Consider the following 18,670-nt stretch of genomic DNA (forward strand, 5'->3'; position numbering starts at 1 on the left):
TTTTCTTTTTCTTTTTTGGGCACCAGGGATTGAACTCAGAGGTACTCGGCCACATCCTCAGCCCTATTTTGTGTTTTATTAGAGACAGGATCTCACTTGAGTTGCTTAGCACCTTGCTTTTGCTGAGCCTGGCTTTGAACTCAAAATCCTCCTGCCTCAGTTCACCAAGCCTCTGGGATACAGGCGTGTGCCACTGTGCCCAGCAATTTGGAGGCTTCTTGACGTTTTGCTGACTTAATTAACTTGGTGAGTCTAATGTCCTCTTTAATTTTTAATGATTAACTTTGTGACAATGATTCTAGTTTGCAAATAAATGTATTTGTGCAATTAAAAAACAAGGAATAGTAACTATTTAAAAGCTCTAACTCATCATGGGGTTTTCAGATAGACTATTTCAGATAGCACACTGCTTTGGACTTTTAATAATAATAATTTTTGATAGGTTATTTGAATTAGCCATGAGAGAAGGAAGCACACGGGGAACCCTGTGGATATGGCTGCACCTAAACTGGTGGTGGTGGGGAGAGGGCATCAGTGAGGGCCATCAGGTGAGCTTATCACTTAAATGTGCTGTGAAAGATAAATCCATAGACAGGACATTGACAACTGAGCAGACGGGGATGGGGGAAAGACATTCTGGGGCAGGAGGGGAGCAGATGGCAGGGGCCAAATTATAAAGAGCCTCTTATGATTTGGGCACATAAAATATTATTGAAAATTTTCTCTATTTGAATTTAAGGAGTGTAGATTATTTCTCAGGTACACAAATGTATAAACAAACTATACCTATTTGGTATTGATAAGTCATAATAATCTAGGTTGGCATTCAATAACATTATATGAATCTACTAATAACTGACCAAGAAAAGTAGGAGATGTGTGATATCAAAACATTTGGAGAAGACCTCTTTTTTTTTTTTAAAATTGAAGTATTTTCTTTCCTTCAAAACAAAAGGTGACTGGTCTATATCATCAAGGTGCAGGTAATGATTGCAAACAGAAGGCTAGGAATCCTGGTGAAAAAAATGTTTGTGAATAGTGAAAAGAACTTGGTTCAGAGATCCTGTAACATGCCTCTCAACACCTAATTCAGCATCTCAGGCCCGCTAAGGAATTCAAACGCAAAGTTGCAAAGAATATGGAATCTAGAAATCCTTCAAAATTTAGTCATTTTCTCTGGTAAATAATGTGTAACTCATAAACCAAAATTTTCATAACGCAGCTTTCCTTTTTTCATGACCTGGAGAGAAATGGGGTGCTAACAACTCTTCACAGTGTTCTTCAGCCTTGTCCCCATGACACTTTTCCTTCCCCTCTGTATTTCGCAGGTGTTACTTGGACAATGACCTCTCAATGCATTCAGTATACTTGAAACACTTTCTTTCTCTTCAACAAGTGACATCATATCCTCAGTTGCTCAGATCATCTTGAATCCTTTCTTCCTGTTGCTCTCCAAATCCAAACCCTCGGGGCTTTCTCTCTCTTGTTTATTTTCTGTCTGCTTTGCTTGAATGTAAGCTCTGAGGGAGTGAGGATCTTGTCAGTCCTGTTCAACAACAAATCCTTCAGTGTCTAGACAGCAGGTACTAAATGCATATTTATTGAATGGATTAAGGACATTAATAACATCTCTATAAATTATGCATTCTCCTTTGCAAAAAAAAATTTAGTAGACATTTTGGGTCAGTTTTAAGGTCACAGCAAAATTGAGAGAGAAATACAGAGCTTTTCCATATGCCCTCTGCCCCCACACATGCATTACTTCCCCATACTCTGAGCATCTCCCACCAGAATGGTATAATAGTTAGAAATTAATGAACTTACACTGTCACACATCATCACCCAGAGTTCATAGTTTACATTAGGCTTCACTTTGGGTGGTGTGCATGTTGTGAATTTGGACAATGTATAATGATATGTTTCTACCATCTTTAGCATCATTTAGAATGATTTCAATGTCCTAAGAATTCTCTGTTGCTCTGCCACCATCCCTCCTTCCCCAACCTCTGGCAACCACTAATCTCTTTACTATCTCTATAGTTTGGTCTTTTCCAGAACATCTTTATTGTTGCCATCATACATCATCTAGCCTTTTCAGTTTGGCTTCTTTCACTTGGTCGTAGGCGTATAAGTTTCCTCCTTGTCTTTTTATGGCTTGATACGTCATTTCTTTTCAGCTCGAAATCATATTCCATTTTATGAATGTACCAGGGTTTATTTAGTAGATGGCCTCTATAGGACATCTTAGTTGCTTGCAAGTTTTGCCAATTACGAATAAAGCTGTTATAAACAACCAAATATAAACTGGATGAGGTGGTGCATGCCTGTAATCCCAGCTACTTAGGAGGCTAAGGAAGATTGTGAGTTCAAGGATAACCCTGGCAAAAAAATAAACAATAATAAAAAATAATCAGCCACATATAACTTTTTGGGGGGCACATTTTCAACTTCTTTGGGTAAAACATCAAGAAGCTCAATTGCTGGGTTGTGTGGTAAATGGAAATTTCATTTTATAAGAAGACATCTCACTGTGTTCCAAAGTGACTGTACCATTTTGTGTTCCCATTAGCACTGAACAAAATTCCTGTTATTCTACATCCTCACCAGCATTTGGTGGTGTTAATATTCCTGATTTTGGCCATTCTAACAGGAGTGTACTGAAATCTTCATGTAACTAACATCTTGTTAGTTACTGTAATGTGGATCGTCTTTTCTGAGGCTTATTTGCCATCTCTCTTCTTTGGTGAAATGTTTATTGAGGTCTTTGGACCACTTTTTAATTGGGTCATATTTTTATTGATTAGGTGAGGTTTTCAAATGTACAGAAAAGTATGAAAAAATGGTGGCCCAACGATCTTTGAATTCAAAAGTAATCACTATTAATATTCTGACCCATTCCTTCTCAAAAATCTGAGAGTAAATATTGTCATACATTTACAGTAGATTCCTAGAAGATGAATCACAGCATCAAAAAAGTTTTCTTTTTTAAAGACTTTTAAAACACATTGGTATATTGTGTAAGTTTTTGTAGGAGACAGAGTCCTCTCTGCTCCCCTTAGTTCTGTGTGGGACCTTTGCCTGGATCTAGGAACCCCATGAATGCAAGTACTGACTAAAGAAAGAACAACTTACAAGGTTTCTTTAATTTACATAATTCAGAGGGATCCTCATAAGAGAATGAGGCCTTGTACACACTTTTTTCTTTTTTTGACCAAGAACAGTATATTTGTAAAGAGGTGACAGGCCAAATGGATGTATGGACTATGGCAGTAAAATTCTAGGGATGTTACTGTGAGATACATGGGGTGGGAATGCAGAAGCTAATGGAAGACAAGGGCTACTTCAGGTGTGTTTATGCAAACTCATTGTCGTTACACACAACTCATTGTGTAGTAACACAATCAGCAGTAGAGGGCTGGGAACATAACTCGGTGTCAGAGCGCTTGCCTATCATCTTGGTTCAATACCCAGCACTATCAAAAAAATAAATAAATAAAAACTGTCTCTGATAATCAAGTTCTTTTCTAGCTTTTGTATGTGCAGGACATTCCTCACAAAAGAATCTTAATGACTTGCTACCTGTAGGAAAATACACGAAAAGGCATTTTTCTGTGAAATATTTTTACATTCTTTGAGTTTATAAGAAACACTATGATGCACTCTCTGGATACCTCTTTGATCACTAGAAGAGCAATTACATTGAATGATGCAAACACTTTTTTTTTTTTTTTTTTGGCTTCTGAGATACACGGCCAAATTACTTTTTACAAACATAATACTTTATACCTGCTGATAAACCAAATACGAGTGACTGATTCATTTCTCATTTTTCTCTATCAATAACAAGTTATTTCAACATTACTCTTTTTTTCCTCTGATGTATGAAGTAGTTCTTTCATACATTAAGATCCCACAAGTTGCAGATCTGTTTTCTAAAGCACTCTTATCAGAACACTGTGCTGTATAATGACTTACTATGAAGCTTTAGAATAGAGCTCTTTGCGGGGGGGGGGGGGCAAGTTGTTCTGGCTTTTTCTTCTTTTTGAATGGTTTAAATATTATTCATTCTTTTTTTATATACATTTTAGAATAAGTTAGGTTCATGAAAAATTAAATTGATAATTTTTTAGTTTCAGACATATTTTTAGATCTTAAAATCTAGAATAGTCATAGATTTATAGAAAGTTGCAAATGTAACACAAGAAGTTTCCATATTCTCTAATCCTAGTGTATATTATTGTTTATATTTTGTATTACTATGTTATAGCTAATGAACGAACATTTGTGTATTAAGTCAACTTCATAATAATAAAGTTTTCCTTGAAAGTATGCCTGCAAAGAAATCATCCCAAAGAGAGGGATTGCCTAACATTTGGAATGGGGAGGAACTTCCTTAAACCTAAAATATGTCTACCAAGCAAAGAAAAAATGATAAAAAGAAAACACAGATATGATACCCAATTCAGAAACATGTTAAAAAATGAACATGTTCATTCTTGCCATTTCTATAACATTGCAGTATAAGTTCAGATCAATAAAACAAGATAAAGAAAATAATTTGTATGAGGAAAGAAAATGGCCATTATTCACAGGTGACTTAATAAACATAGGAGGGGCTGGGATTGTGGCTCAGTGGCAGAGCACTTGCCTCACATATATGAGGCACTGGGTTTGATCCTCAGCACCACATAAAAATAAATAAAGGTATTGTCTCCATCTACAACTAAAAAATATTTAAAAAATAAACATCATAGGAAACTAGAAGCTACAGATACAATCTAGAACTTAGAAGTTTACGTAAATTGCTAATGTGCAATGAATATGGCTATGTTACTTTGGCCAATGTGATATAAGGTGAAGTGCTTTGTAACATTTTCAAAGGAACCTTTTTAAAGAGATTATTGACACATACTCTTTTCTTCACCCATCATCCACTTCGCTGCTTCAAACATGGATAACGTCATCTTAGGTCTGAGCATGAGGACTATCTCTGTAGAATGTCAGAGTAATGAGTGGGGAGGAGCCGGGTCCTGAGGGACTCTGGAGCAGAGCCCTTGTGCCAAGTCACATACAAGAGAGAAAAAGTTTTATACAAGAGAAAAATCAACTTTCTATCTTGTTTATGCTGTTTTTACTCGTGCTTTCTCAGATTTGCTTCATTTAAGCAAGAAAAAGCAGAAATATATATATGTTTGGATCTAGTTTGGATCTGAAATTTAAAAGTATAGACTCATCTTAAAAAATTCCATTTGAAAAGGCCTGTGAGCCAGGCCTAAGGTGTCCTGCTCACATGGTGTTATCTAGGGAATCATTTCCCTGGGATTCATTTTCCTGTGTTCAGTCATCAGTGGCACTCAAAGGACACTGCAACCATGATTTAAGCAGGCCCTTGTAAAGCAAGCAGCAGCAGACCTTGTCACCATCCATGTGATGTTGGTTTTGCAGGCAGGCAGAATGGAAGAGTTACAAGGTCATGGAGGCTTCCACTGAAATCTCAGAGGTCTGGGAGGCCGGGCATATGCAGCAAGATCAGAGTCCTTGCCAGCAGCCTCTCGGAGGGCAATGCATGAAGCTAAGATAGTGAACACAAAGCTTTTGTGGAGCTCTTAAGTTAGAGATGGCTAGGAACACAGGATACCTGCTGAGGAAAGCTGCAGGCCGTGAGCAGAGCCAGCTTAAAAGAGTAGCCATATAGGCCACAGTCAGCAATGTCCCAGTGGTAGGGCTGTCGGAGTCCTTTGGAAATTACATCATTCTACCATGTGCCTTGGATGCTGCACATACAGACTTAAGACTTAATGTTCTCCCTGCTGGGTATCAGTCTTGTTTTAATCCAATCCCCTCTTTCCATGCCCCTAATCCTCCCTTTTGCATGTCATTGTGATTTGTAAATATGTTAATTCTCTCTCTCTCTCTCTCTCTCTCTCTCTCTTGAATTTAAGTGTTTGCTTTGAGTCTCAGAGGAGACTTTGGCCTTGGACTTTTGAGCATTATTGGAATTGTTAAGACTTTGGGGTCTCTTAGAAATGCACTGAATGCATATTATAATATGAGATGGTTATGAGCCTTTGGGTGCCAGAGGTAGAGAGCTATAGTTTGTATCTGGAATGCCCCCCCAAAGGCCCATGTTAAAGGTGTGGTCCCTAGCTTGGGTGCTATTGGGAGGTGGTGGGACCTATAAGAGGTAAGGCCTAGTGGAAAGAAGTTAGGTCATTGGGTGTATGCCCTTGGAGGGAATATTGGGACCCTAGCCCATTCCCGTCTCTTTTATCTTCCTGGCCACTATAGGTTAGCACTCTTCTCCACCATGGGATCCTGTCATAATGTACTGTGCTGCCACAGGCTCAAAGCAACAGGGCCAAGTGACCTTGGATTGAAAACCTCCGAAATGGTGAGCCCAAATAAACTTTTCCTCTTTATAAATTGTTTTTCTCGGGTATTTTGCCACAGCAACAGAAAGCAGACACAATACATTTGCTAATATTAAATATATGATAGGTATATGGTAGGATGAACCATTGAATTTTAAATGGAACAAATAGGAATCTAGAGGAACAGGTGGCTGGAACTGTAATTAAATTTGGACTTATGTAAATATGTTTTGTATAGACTTATCTTTGAAAAAGTATTTTATATACTTATAACTTAATATAAAAAATCAACCCCTAAATATAAAATAGATATAAATAAACAAAATGTATTTCAAGTGATATTTTAATATAGCAATTTATCTCTGTATCCATTGTGTGATGTACTTTAAGAACAAAAATAATTGAAAGAAACCTTAAAAGGCATTCAATAATTTTGCCATTGTTGGAAGTGCTGATATTATTATGGATTCAGGTGTAGATAATTGTGGGATAAATTTAGTGGGTTATTTATGTTGGTGTAATTTACAATAAGGATTTTGTGTGTGTGGGGGGGGATAGGAAGACATAAATTAGGATTGACAAAGTTAAATAAATGTCCTGTGGCCCTTATTTGATCTGGAGTTAAAAATGTGAATTTGCAATGTATTTTATCTTGAAAGGAAGTGTTATCTAGTTCCGTTCACTGAAAAGTCTTAAAACAATAACCAACCCGGTAATATGGAACACTCCTTGAGTCAAAAGTCTTCTAAATACATTTTCCCTTAAAATGTTATAAGGGTTACTCAAAAAATGGGTTGTTTCCATGTCGGGGGCAGAAAATTTGTAAAACTGGAATGTTTTATTTTTCTGGAAAGCAAGATAGTACTATTAACAATTCTACAAGAATCCAATCAAAAAAACCCTGCACTGACCTGAACAGACCCTCACTAGCAAAAGAGGGTATAATCTATCTAATAGGATTAATAATTGCACATATCAAAGCATTCAAACAAGCTACTATTCATAAGCTCATCTTGATGCCAAAAGATAAAACAACATTCTTTGTGGTCACCTTTGGGAGTTGTTAGTGAAACCATTCTTTATTTGAAGGGAATAAATAAATGGAAAGAAGCATCTATCTTTATTTTTCTGTCTGTAATATTTCTCAAGATAAACACATAATGAGGGCACAGAAAATGTTGAAGGATAGTACAAGGGACATAAATAGCAAAATCCAGGCTATTGGGAAACTCTAAAGAATAACAACCTGGTTCTGTTTTTGCTTTTAGTTGGGTGGGGGGGAAGTCTGGAAAGAGAATTTACAAATTAGGAGCAACTAAAAACTCACAAGTTGCAAAGTACAGGCCTTATTTAGATTTTATTTTTTTAAAAAGTGAAATAATCAGGGACTTTTTGGGGAAAAGTCCTTAGAGTACTGAAATATTTACCAATGAAATAACATGCTTAGGGTTTACTTAAAAATCATCTGGAGGAGGAAAAGAAGTGATCTGGCAGTAGGGATGAGGTGAGATTGTCCAAGCTGATGAACAGAATGTGGATGATAGTGGGTAATTCTCTACTATTAAATTCTCTTCTGTATGTGCTTGTGATTTTCTTTTATAAAGTAAAAATTGAAACAAAACAACACATTGATGCCCTGACCCCATCCCAGATTGCAGTGTGAATGGTCTATGGTGGAGAAGATCCCGAACAAAATGAGATCTTAAGTTACACAAAAATCCACAGCAGCACTTTGAGACTAGTAGCACAGACTGAAGTACTGGAGCACCACAGGAAGAGCACTGGAGGGAGGGAAGGCAGACCGTACCCTAGACCTGGTCCTGCATCCAGTCAGTTGGGTGAAACTAGGCAAATCACTTTGTGTCATAGGCCCAAGCTTCTGCACTGATACTATTAGTTTTTTTAAAAATATTTATAATATTTATTGGACTTTTGGCTTAATTCTCTATAACCTCAAAATAGTATTGTGAAATGAAACAAGATTATTTTACTCTGATACAAACAAGAACTGAACCAAGTATTTCTATATTTTGCTTCTTTAAAAATATGGAATGCTTCATAAACTTGCCCATTATTCTTGTGCAGGGCCATTGGAATCTTCTCTGTATTGTTCCAATTTTAGTGTATGTGCTGCCGAAGGGAGTACTTTGTATGTTTCTAAAGAATTCACTTGTGATGAGCAAGTGTTCAATATCGTATAGTTAGGAAATCATTACATTATTAAAACTTGAATTTTTTCTTTCTCTGTATGTCAGTCTTCTGAATATATATGTTTCAGGACACTTGCAATTAAATTATACATTTAGATGCTATCCTGGCTATAACATTAAAAATAATAAGATCTTCAACTAAACACATTTCCAAAATATTGCCATTGTGTGCTGAAGTTACTCTTTGAAGACTAAATGCTATATTTAAATAAGTTAATGATTAGGTCTTTATATGCTCCTGAGGTTCTGTTTTTCTTCTAAATGTTCTTTTACTAATTTTTCCAAGGAGAAAAGATGCTCATCTGCATCTTCTGGTACAAGGTTTCTAATAGAATTTGCAAGCTCAAAAAGATACTCTATTTCTTCCACTTGGACCAGCTGCACTAAAAATTTGTTCAGCACTGTCTTCCAGAGGGGCAGGACCAAGATAATTAGGATTATCACATGTTCCAATATATAAAAGCACACTGAATGGTTTTGTTGTGGGATCTTTTGGATTAAAAAATGACTGTTACATAGCCTCCTTTCTCTGAAGTCAAGGTATGTTTTTACTACTACTACTTCTCCTACTGGTAGTTTGAAAGCAACACCCCAAACACAACCCCCAGGATCTTCAACGAGAGTCAACTCTTCCAGGCTGCCTGGAGTTGGGGAGCAGTCTGGGGGCCGTGTGGGAGCTGACTGGCTTCTCACCTTGCCGGGGACCCCGCAGTGGTCAGTGCTGCCCTGCCAGAAGCGCCTGCTGTAGTTTGTGATGTATCCGACCATCTTGTCCTGATAGGGAAAGTCCAACTTCCAGATACGGAACCCATAACCAAAACCCGTATCTTGCGGTGGCTCCTGGTGGTGGAAGGGCCGGCAGCCCTAGCAGAGTGGCCGCCGACCCTCAGCTGTGGTCTTGGCTGCCACCTGGGACTTACTATCAGGTTTTGGATGACTTAATTTCGAACATTCTTGTTTGTGCAGTGTCTTTGGAAAGAAGTGATTTGTTGAGTGACATTGGGATGACTCATCTTACACTATACCTGCATCTTTTAAATTATTTTGTTTTCCAACCAAATAACCCCTCAGTGTTGGAATACATGCATGTGCTTCTCATTGGAACTCGACCTAATTTACACTCGCGCTGCTCACTGCGGGGCTCAGCTAACAATATCTGACAGGCCCCACACTCCAGCCCCTCTGTTCTTTCATTTTACAGATAGAGGGAGTCCTATTAGGAGTTAGGAAGTATAAATAATAAAGGAAAGCTTTTATAAACTGAAACAAAGACTTTTAAAAACAATAGGGTAAACCATGGTTTTTGACCTTGTAGAATTTATATGATTCTTATGTGGAGAGTTATGCAACCATAAATGCCATACCTTGAGGTGAATAGGTAGGGTGTATAAGGCATTGACATTTGGATAAGTGGGGCAGGGGTGGGATCCAAGGTTGGTCAACAAGGAAATGACAAGATAATTTTAGTATATTTGAAATATCTTTGAGGCAATAGTGTAAAGTGATATGAATTCAGAGAGACATCTCAGGTTGGTGATTTAGAGAAAGGATCTCTAAATGTTAAACTGTGTTTAAAAATGGATTCTGAAGAAAGCTATTTGCCCCCTCCTTGTTCCATGTTCCTCATTTGTAATCATGACAGGAGGTAGTGATCACAAGGTTATTTTGAGGATAAAATTAAGTAAAAATGGAAAGTTAAATAGTGCCCCTCTTGGAATAAGCACTATATTATATATAATAAATTGTTATGATTATTAATTTGCTTTATGGTATAAGCTACTTTCAGCCAGTATCAATTTTGAGGATTTTAATTTTGCTAAACATCATAAAAAATTAAAAAGGGGAGCATATAATATACCTCCCTCATATATGAAGAATTGTAAAATAAGGAGAATGTGCAAAGCAGAGAAAATAAATCTGAGGGGGGAAAATGGCAACAAATGGAGACAATTATACAAATGTTCCTGGAGGGAATTCACATTAGGTTGAAAATTATGATGAGTAATTTAATTTGACATATTTTAATCAAATGTCCCAAATTAGAAAAACCCAGCTAAATATACCCATGATGAAATCTTGTCAGCTGGAAATGCATAAATATATTATAAAGAAACAGGCATCCTTTATTCTAAAATGGATGTCCTGAGTTTTGAAAAAAAAATTCTGGTGCCAACATATCACTTGAATATGAAAATCGCCCCCTCCTCACATGAATGGAAATCTAATAGAGCCCTAGCTTCCCTGGCTCATGCTTGGGAGGGTGCTCTCTCGGATGGCTGGAGCCTGAAAACATGAGACACCCCTTCTTTTAGGAGGTTAAATCTTGCCCTAATTAAAGAGTACTCACCACAGGCCCAGCCAATCATAACAAACACATGTGGCAAAATATTTGAGATGGAGGAGGAACTTATTCCTGGGGGGCCTTTGAATCCCCCTGGGGTCATAGAAGAGGCACATTAGAGGAAAGCAAATGTTCTCTGGCCCTTCCTGGATAATTGAAGCCTTAATTATATTAAATAAAGCAGCCACTGAGCTGTTGGTGGTGGGTCAAAGGTATGTGAGGATGCCTTTCTTCGAGGGCCACATCTCGGAGACATGTTCACGAACTTTTTGAAGGATGGCGCAAGAACATGCGGCCACCTATTGATGGAAATGAATTCATGGAAGAAAAGAAAAGCCATCCTTTGGCCACCTCTGAACACTTGACTCACACTTTTTTTTTCCTTTAAAAAAAATTTAATTTTGCTTCTTGAAGCATAAGGAACACAGACAAGGTCAGGATCTTATTGAACTTTTGGAACAGGGGCTTTGATCAAGAAGGCTCTCCTTGTTCATGTTTGAGCTCTTAGTTTAACAAGCTGAGTTTTAATGGCTTGTTTATGAAAAGTCAAGCTTCCTCCTAGTCCCTCCTCCATCTCTATAATCATCTAGAGGTTTTCAGCACACTGAGGAACATCTTGTACTTCATTACTGAAGAGGAAGATGATTTAAAAATTACATGTTCACTTGTACTCTGTGATTTTCTTTTTTCTTTCTTTTTTTTTTTTTTTTTTTTGCTAAGCAATAAGACTTCAACAGGAAACTGAAGAGTGGTGTGATTGGTGGGGTGCAAAGTCTCAGGGTTATGAATGATGTTCATTTCTTTAGTGTAACTCTATTAAAATACATACACAGCACAGAGAGCGGGTAAGGTTGTTGACAGGCACTGTTCGGGGATCCATCTAACAACAAAGTGGTTGTGAGCATAGAAACCTGGGAAGGGGTCTGGAGAGGGTAGATCCAGAAGTCCAGGGATAAAGGTGTTTAAAACCAAGTGGAACATTTCAGTTTAGCCAAAGCCCCACTGATTTTGTTTTCTTTCTCCTGCTTCTTAAAAAAAAAATTTACACACACACACACACACATACATATATATTGTTGATAGGAATTTATTATATGCAGTGCTGAGAATTGAACCCAGTGCATACCAGGCAAGTGCTCTCCCATTGAGCCCCAGCCCCTCTCCTGTTTCTTGCCCACTCTTTTCACCTTCTCTATGTATATCACAACTCACTTATTTTGTTCCCACCTACCTCCCATAGTAAGTCACCTGCCCCTTTGAATGTGATGAGTGTCCTGTGGTCACATCATTCTGGAACTGTGGTCATACAGGCCTATGCTAAGGTTGAGCAGAGGGTGTGAGCTACCTTCTAGGTCTTTTTAGTCAATTCATCTTGTTTCCTTTTCAGCTGTGTGGATTCCCTGACCCAGAAACTCGGGAATAGATATAACACATTGTGTCCTGAAGATAAAGGTGATTTGATGGTGATGATGATGTGATAGCTGATTAGCTAATAAGAACTTACTATCAGGTATCCTGCTAAATTCTTTAAGTGTACTAATTTTTAAAACTCACAACTGGTCTGATGAGTGTAGGAACTATTATTCCCATGAGGAAAATAGGACACATGGAGATTAGATCATGTGAGTCGTTCAGGATTGCACAGGAGGGAAGGGATGGAGCTAGGATGTGAGCTCAGCCTGTGTAGTTTTGGAGTTCGTCCTTCTACCCAGTTTCCTCTGTTTGACTTTTACTTATAGGTTCTCAGTTGAAAAAACAAAAAAAAATTTTAACATCAAAGTATGGACTTGTTTTATGCAACCTGATTGAAAAGTCTGCCATATATAATATATATAAAATCTGCCCTTCTTGAGGACACCTCAAGTTCACTTGCAGAGTACTAGGGTCCATTTATGAGGGTGTTGCTTTCTGTTGGCATTAGCTACTCCTATGTTCTGACACTTGAGTGTGCCTGTGATACAAAGGGTCAGTCTATGAAGACTTCTGGGCATTGCTTGTATCTCTCCTCGTTAAGAATGGCTGTCTTCATCCTACACTGAGAGGTATATGGGATCAGGTAATGTCTCCCCGATGAGTAACACATTTGTCTCCTCCTAAGCTGTGTTCTGCTTCTGCCTGGATGACACCAACCCTGCTTCTTCACTTTGGGTGACTCATCTCTGTTATCCTTTCAGTCCTACTCATGAGTAGGTGGATGTTTCGTTCCAATGGAACCATTTAACTGCCTTGAATTTTCTTTAATTCACTGCTATGAAGTGGTGAGTTACTTTATACAAACTAAGAACCAACACACAGAGAAATAACACAGCCCCAATACTTACCATATGCTTTCCATTCATGAAGATCTATGTATGTTTATCATTTCTTGTATGTATAGTAGCAGGTACAGACACCAGAGAGAACTCCATTAGAGTAGAGAAGGATAGAAGACACCTTGGAATAGCTGAGGACAGCCTCTTAGTCCTGGAAAGAAACTGGAATTAACCTTTCACATTTAAAGTTTTTTTTTTTAATTCAAAAAACAGATGAACATTACTGATAGCTAACATTAAATCTAATACTCATCAGTTTTCCTGGGATGGGTAAGGATCATAAAGGGTCTTATTGGAATTCATATATGATATAATGATTGATTTTATGAGTTAACCTCATTGAGTCACAGGGTGCCCTGAGATCTAGTCAAACCTTATTCTGAGTGCTTCTGTGAAAATTTTTTTGATAGTCTACCCACTTAAGTGTTAACTGAAGTAAAGCAGATTACTCTCAATAATGTATGTGGTTCTTGCTCAATCAGTTGAAGGCCTGAATAGACAAAAAGGCTGACTCCTTCCCCAAATAAAAGAATTCTCCTGCATTGAAGCTTTCGTTCTTCCTGCCTAATGGCTTCAAAACAGGGACATCAGGTCTTTCAAGTTCTATGGCCATTCTCTGACCTTTGAACCCTAAGTGGGATATGAATTTTGGACCTGGGCAGCCTCCATAATTGTGTGAACTAACTCCTTGTCGTAAATCTCTTTATATGTAATCTATTGATCTTTTTCAGTGGAGAAACTTGATTAATATGCATGAGTTACTATACATAACTCTAATAAAGACTGATGTCTTTGTGTCCAGGAGGAATAGGAATGGATTTAGAGAGAACTAGGCAATCTCTGCCATATCTAGGGAAGTTGGACCTTAGGAACCAGGATTTCAATCTTTACAAAGAATTCTAGTTTACAAATTCAGCATTGAAGCAGTGAAGTCATCTTTGTAGAGGTAGACGACACATTCATGGATAATTATTCACCAGCTCACGTGGACTGATAACCAGAGGTTAATGATCTGGATCCCATGTAAGACTCCCAAGATCTTTGTAAAGGTAGCATTAATAATGACTCGGTTTGTCTTTTCTTGTGGTTAAATGGAAGAAAATTCAGTCTGATTCAGAGGATGTGTTAGCTATTGTTTCAGAGCAAACTAATACAAAATATTGACTGCTTTTCACCAATAATCTTTCTCTATTCCATGTGGGTAGGAAGATGCAGGTTCATCTGATCAAGGCTGAGCTTGGCTCCATGCTGTCGGTTGTATGCGGTGTACAGTTCTGTTCCAAGTGTCTTATTCTTTTTGGACTAGCAATATGTTCTCTTGGGAAAGGTGGGAATAAGGTAAGATAGAGAAGGCTTACCAGGCTTGCTAAATAGGTGAATGAAAATAAGAAGAAAAGGAGGCAGATATTGGAGACTTAGAAAGCAGAGATAATGAGCTTAATTGTGAGCCTGTTTGAGGTTCGGGCATTGAAGTAGAGACATACTACATGATGAACAGAGAGGGGACTGTTTTTGAATGTTACAGAATCACTGTCTATGTTCAGCCTATTTCAATTCTCACAGTCCTCTCTCATATGTACCTCACACTCAAAAGATGTTTTCCTGGGAAAGTTTAGAAATGGGCCATGACCAAAGTATCAGGTGTTAAGGATCAGGGATTTTCCATGTGAATATAATTGAATTGGAACTTCATTATGAGCCTGTCCTTCTGCTTCCCAGCCAACATGAGGTGACAGCTTTCCTCTACCAAGCCATCCCATCATAATATTCTGCCTCACTTCAGGCCCAGAAAAAAACAGAGCCAAGTAACAATGGACTAAAACCTCAGATGCTATGAGCCAAAATAAATCTTTCCTTCAAGTTGATTTTCTCAGGTGTTTTGTAATCACAATGAAAAAAGTTTTACTGAACTAAAATCAAACTGCTGTCGGTCCCGCGTACCTTCTGAAAGCTCTATGAAAGAATCCTTGCCTTTCCATCCTCTAGAAGTCTCTCACATTGCTTGGCCCAGAGCCCCTTTATCTATCTTTAAAATCGTCAGCATTGCATCTTCAAATCTGTTTTTTCTTTTTTTCTGATCAATGGTACTTTAGTTAAAAGTACTTGGCAAAGTTTTAGTCAAAATATCCCATAAATGTAACTGGTAAAAGATTGAGTTTAATTAAACACTAGTTTAGAAAAGGTTTGCAAATCTTTAGATGAAGGATCTATGTGTTTTTGACTCTTCTTCCTCACTTCTAATGACCATGATTATGTGAGCTACCTGGATAATTTAGAATCATCTCTTCGTCTTAAAATCTTCATGTAATCATAACTGCAAACTTCCTTTTTGCTGGATAAGGCAACGTATTCATAGGTTCTGGGTATTCGGACCTGAACATCTTTGCATTAATCTGCCTACCACAGGAACTCTCCAAAAACAATGGATTTAAGTATGTCACATGTTATTTTTGCTATCCTGTGTGATATGTCATCTTTAGTTTCTTGAGATTTTTCTTCATTTTTGTCTTCTGGACTGAAGACAGGATTCTGTGAGTACTGCAAACTCATACTTCAAATCCTTCAAGGCAGAGAGTGAGAAAATTCACCTACACTGGGGTACCAGATTGTCCTCAGTTGTAATTGGGCCACAAAGAGGATGAGATCAGGGATGAGGATGATGAAGAGCACAGTGTTTTAAAGATGCCCGAATGCTGCTAGAGCTGTGGACATTAGAAGGAAGAGTGATGGACCCTAAAGGAATTTTGAAGAAGTATAATTCTCTTAGTTCTTCCTTAAAGAAAAAAGCTAAATAAAAATATCAAGGAAGAACGTAGACAAAGTAATTAATAGGCTGAGTCAGAATGAGGTCAAGGCAATGGATGAATTTGATCATCTTAAACAACTTGACAGTTGTTCCAGTGGGTTAAAAAATACTTCAAACTTATTGTGTCAGAAATAAAGTAAAATTGGAGCAACTGTTTTTATGAATATATAAAAGTTCTATTAAATACTGATTATGTTATGGGTACTATGTCAGATTTTTTTTCTCCTGGTAATAATCTTTCCAGGTAGGTATTATATTTATTGATTTATTATATTAATCACATTATACCTGCAGAAACCAAGGAACAGAAAGATTGGCCTGCCCCTCAAAGAATTTAGTAAATTCTTAGGCTTAGGATGATTTCATCTTCTGTGTCATGTTTCCAAATTATTGTCACACATTGTTTTAAAGGCTGTAAAAGGTAGTGTTGAAATGCCAGCGAGGGAAGTTTTAATTCTTCTGTGTTCCTCCATGGGGGAGAGTCCCATTGGTATGTATGAATTTACTTCAGGCTTATGAAGACAACCCGATGGATGATAATTCTGTCCCTCTTAGAGGAGTGCTGCTACCTCGACTTCCCTTCTCTTTGTAGCCCATCCCCCTTTTCCCTCATGTAGCTTTATATTCATTTCAGCTTAAACCGAGGTAACACATTCTGCATGTTGGGGTATATTTTGGCTTTCTCTGTGGGAAACATGAATTCTGGCCCTCCTTAATGCTCTTTTGTTCTTTGCACTACAGTGAAGTTCTCTTTTCTTTCTCTTCCTTTCTCCCTCCCCGACCCCCTCTTTCTCCCCTTACTCTTTTTGAATTAGGGTTCCACCGTCTTAAGGCATTCAGGGATTGGAAACCCAAAACACTGGCAAGTCAGTGAGAGGCGTTGGCCCACGTTCAGACCCAGCCCAGTGACAAACTAGGAATCTCGCTGCCAGATTTGGTTTCTTTACCACGCTCTGCTTCAAATATGTTTTTCCGAACACACCCAAATCCCAAAGATTTTCATCTTCTCTGCACTCCCTAACATCTGCTTTGTCAAATAACAAACTATTAGAGAATAAGCCAGAATAGAGACCCAACAGGGCTCTTTCTGGGGACAATGTTCCTCCCTATAACAGAAGATTGAGGGGCATTGTCTTAGCCTCAACTATTTCATAATAACAACATAAACAGACTAAGCACTTCATAGTAGGTTGACTGGCTCATGATTCTGCTGGCTGGAAGGTCTGAGTGACATGGCACCAGTATCCTGGTGAGAGCCTCCTGGCTGCATCACAACATGGCAGAGAAACTGAACGGGAACCCTGCACAGGAGGGACATGTGTGTGAGCAAGTAAGCAAGAGTGGGGGTGGCTGGGGACACTTTTCCTTTTTTTCCCTCTTTTTAAAATAACAACCTGTTCTTGTAGGAACAAATCCACTCCTAGCAGACCTGACCTGCTCCCATGAGATAGTAATTAATCCATTCAAAAGGGTGGGGTCCCCTTGACCTAATTGTCTTTCACTGAGACCCACCTCTTAAAGGTTCTCCCATCTCAACATTCCTACACCGTAGACCAAGCTCCTAGCACTTGAACTTATGGGGGACAGGCTACAACCAAGCCCTAGCAGGCAGTGAGTTTCAGAATCATCCTTGAATACTTTATTGGTCAAACATGATTGAAATCATTTGCCTCTTGACCAATCCAGAGGAAGAGAAATGGGTACCGTGTTCTCCTATTTTGGCAAATGCAAAGGTCCTTTAGCAACAAAGGATCTAATATGAAGTGTTTTGAAAGCAAACTTGCAAACTCAGTGATTTCTTTTTCATGATGACTGAGTGTTCTTTGATAAGTAGCTGCATGATTTGCTGGAAGGGAGGGACTGTAGACTTGTACCTTGACATTTACAGACATAAGAAGTGCATTCATCCGGGAAAGTCGGGCAAACCTAGGATTTAGTCCCCACCCTATCACTTACTAGCAGTGACACCCTAAATAAATGGTCTAATTTCTCAGATTCTTGAATTTCTTATTGGTAAGATGGTTTAATAATAATCTTCTTGAGATGCTACTATGAGGATTAAATAAAATAATCTATTTAAATAGCTTGGAACACAAAACATATGAATGTACCTTTCAGAACTCTAACTCCAGCTTTTCTTTCAAATCCTCCTGCACGTTGATTTGTGCCAACGCTAGGCACAGCAGGAGGACTAAGGCAGACATATTCCTGCAAGACACTGGACTTCTCTTGTAGCCAGTTTTGGCTTGAGTCTGTCCCATGACCTTGCTGAACCTTCCTAAGATTGCCCTCACTTCCTTCCCTCCGTCTACTGCCTGACTTGCACTGTGGTCTGATGGTTCTTTCACCTTTTCCAAGTTCACCCTCATTTTCTCTCATGAGTGTGAACCTTTATATAATCCTACTCACTTAATACAGTGTTGGTTTCTGTAAAAAGTCAAGAAGGGGGACCTGGGCTAATGACTAGTGGCTTGCCTGAGGTCACTAGTAGCAATAAAGTGGCAAAATCGGAAGGGGTACCCAGGTTTGCACCTAACAATGGAGTGAATAGTGGGAAATGAGGTTGGTACAGGGGTAACTAATGACAGAAGCTTCTATCTAGATCTTCTTGTGAAAAGAAGTTGTTTGGA

The 18,670-nt window shown here is 38.3% G+C and overlaps 1 pseudogene across 1 annotated transcript; it reads right to left on the bottom strand.

Moving 5' to 3' along the window:
* Nucleotides 1-8,801: 8,801 nt before the first annotated feature.
* LOC308651321 (putative glutathione-specific gamma-glutamylcyclotransferase 2) lies at nt 8,802-18,419 on the bottom strand (annotated as a pseudogene). The gene is made up of 2 exons: nt 18,168-18,419; nt 8,802-9,421 (listed from the first exon to the last, which is right to left on the bottom strand). The product of its transcript is annotated as a putative glutathione-specific gamma-glutamylcyclotransferase 2 (transcript).
* Nucleotides 18,420-18,670: the final 251 nt, after the last annotated feature.

This window comes from Spermophilus citellus (genome assembly GCF_964194105.1).
Source record: "Spermophilus citellus genome assembly, chromosome: 6".
In the NCBI taxonomy this organism is placed as follows: domain Eukaryota; kingdom Metazoa; phylum Chordata; class Mammalia; order Rodentia; family Sciuridae; genus Spermophilus; species Spermophilus citellus.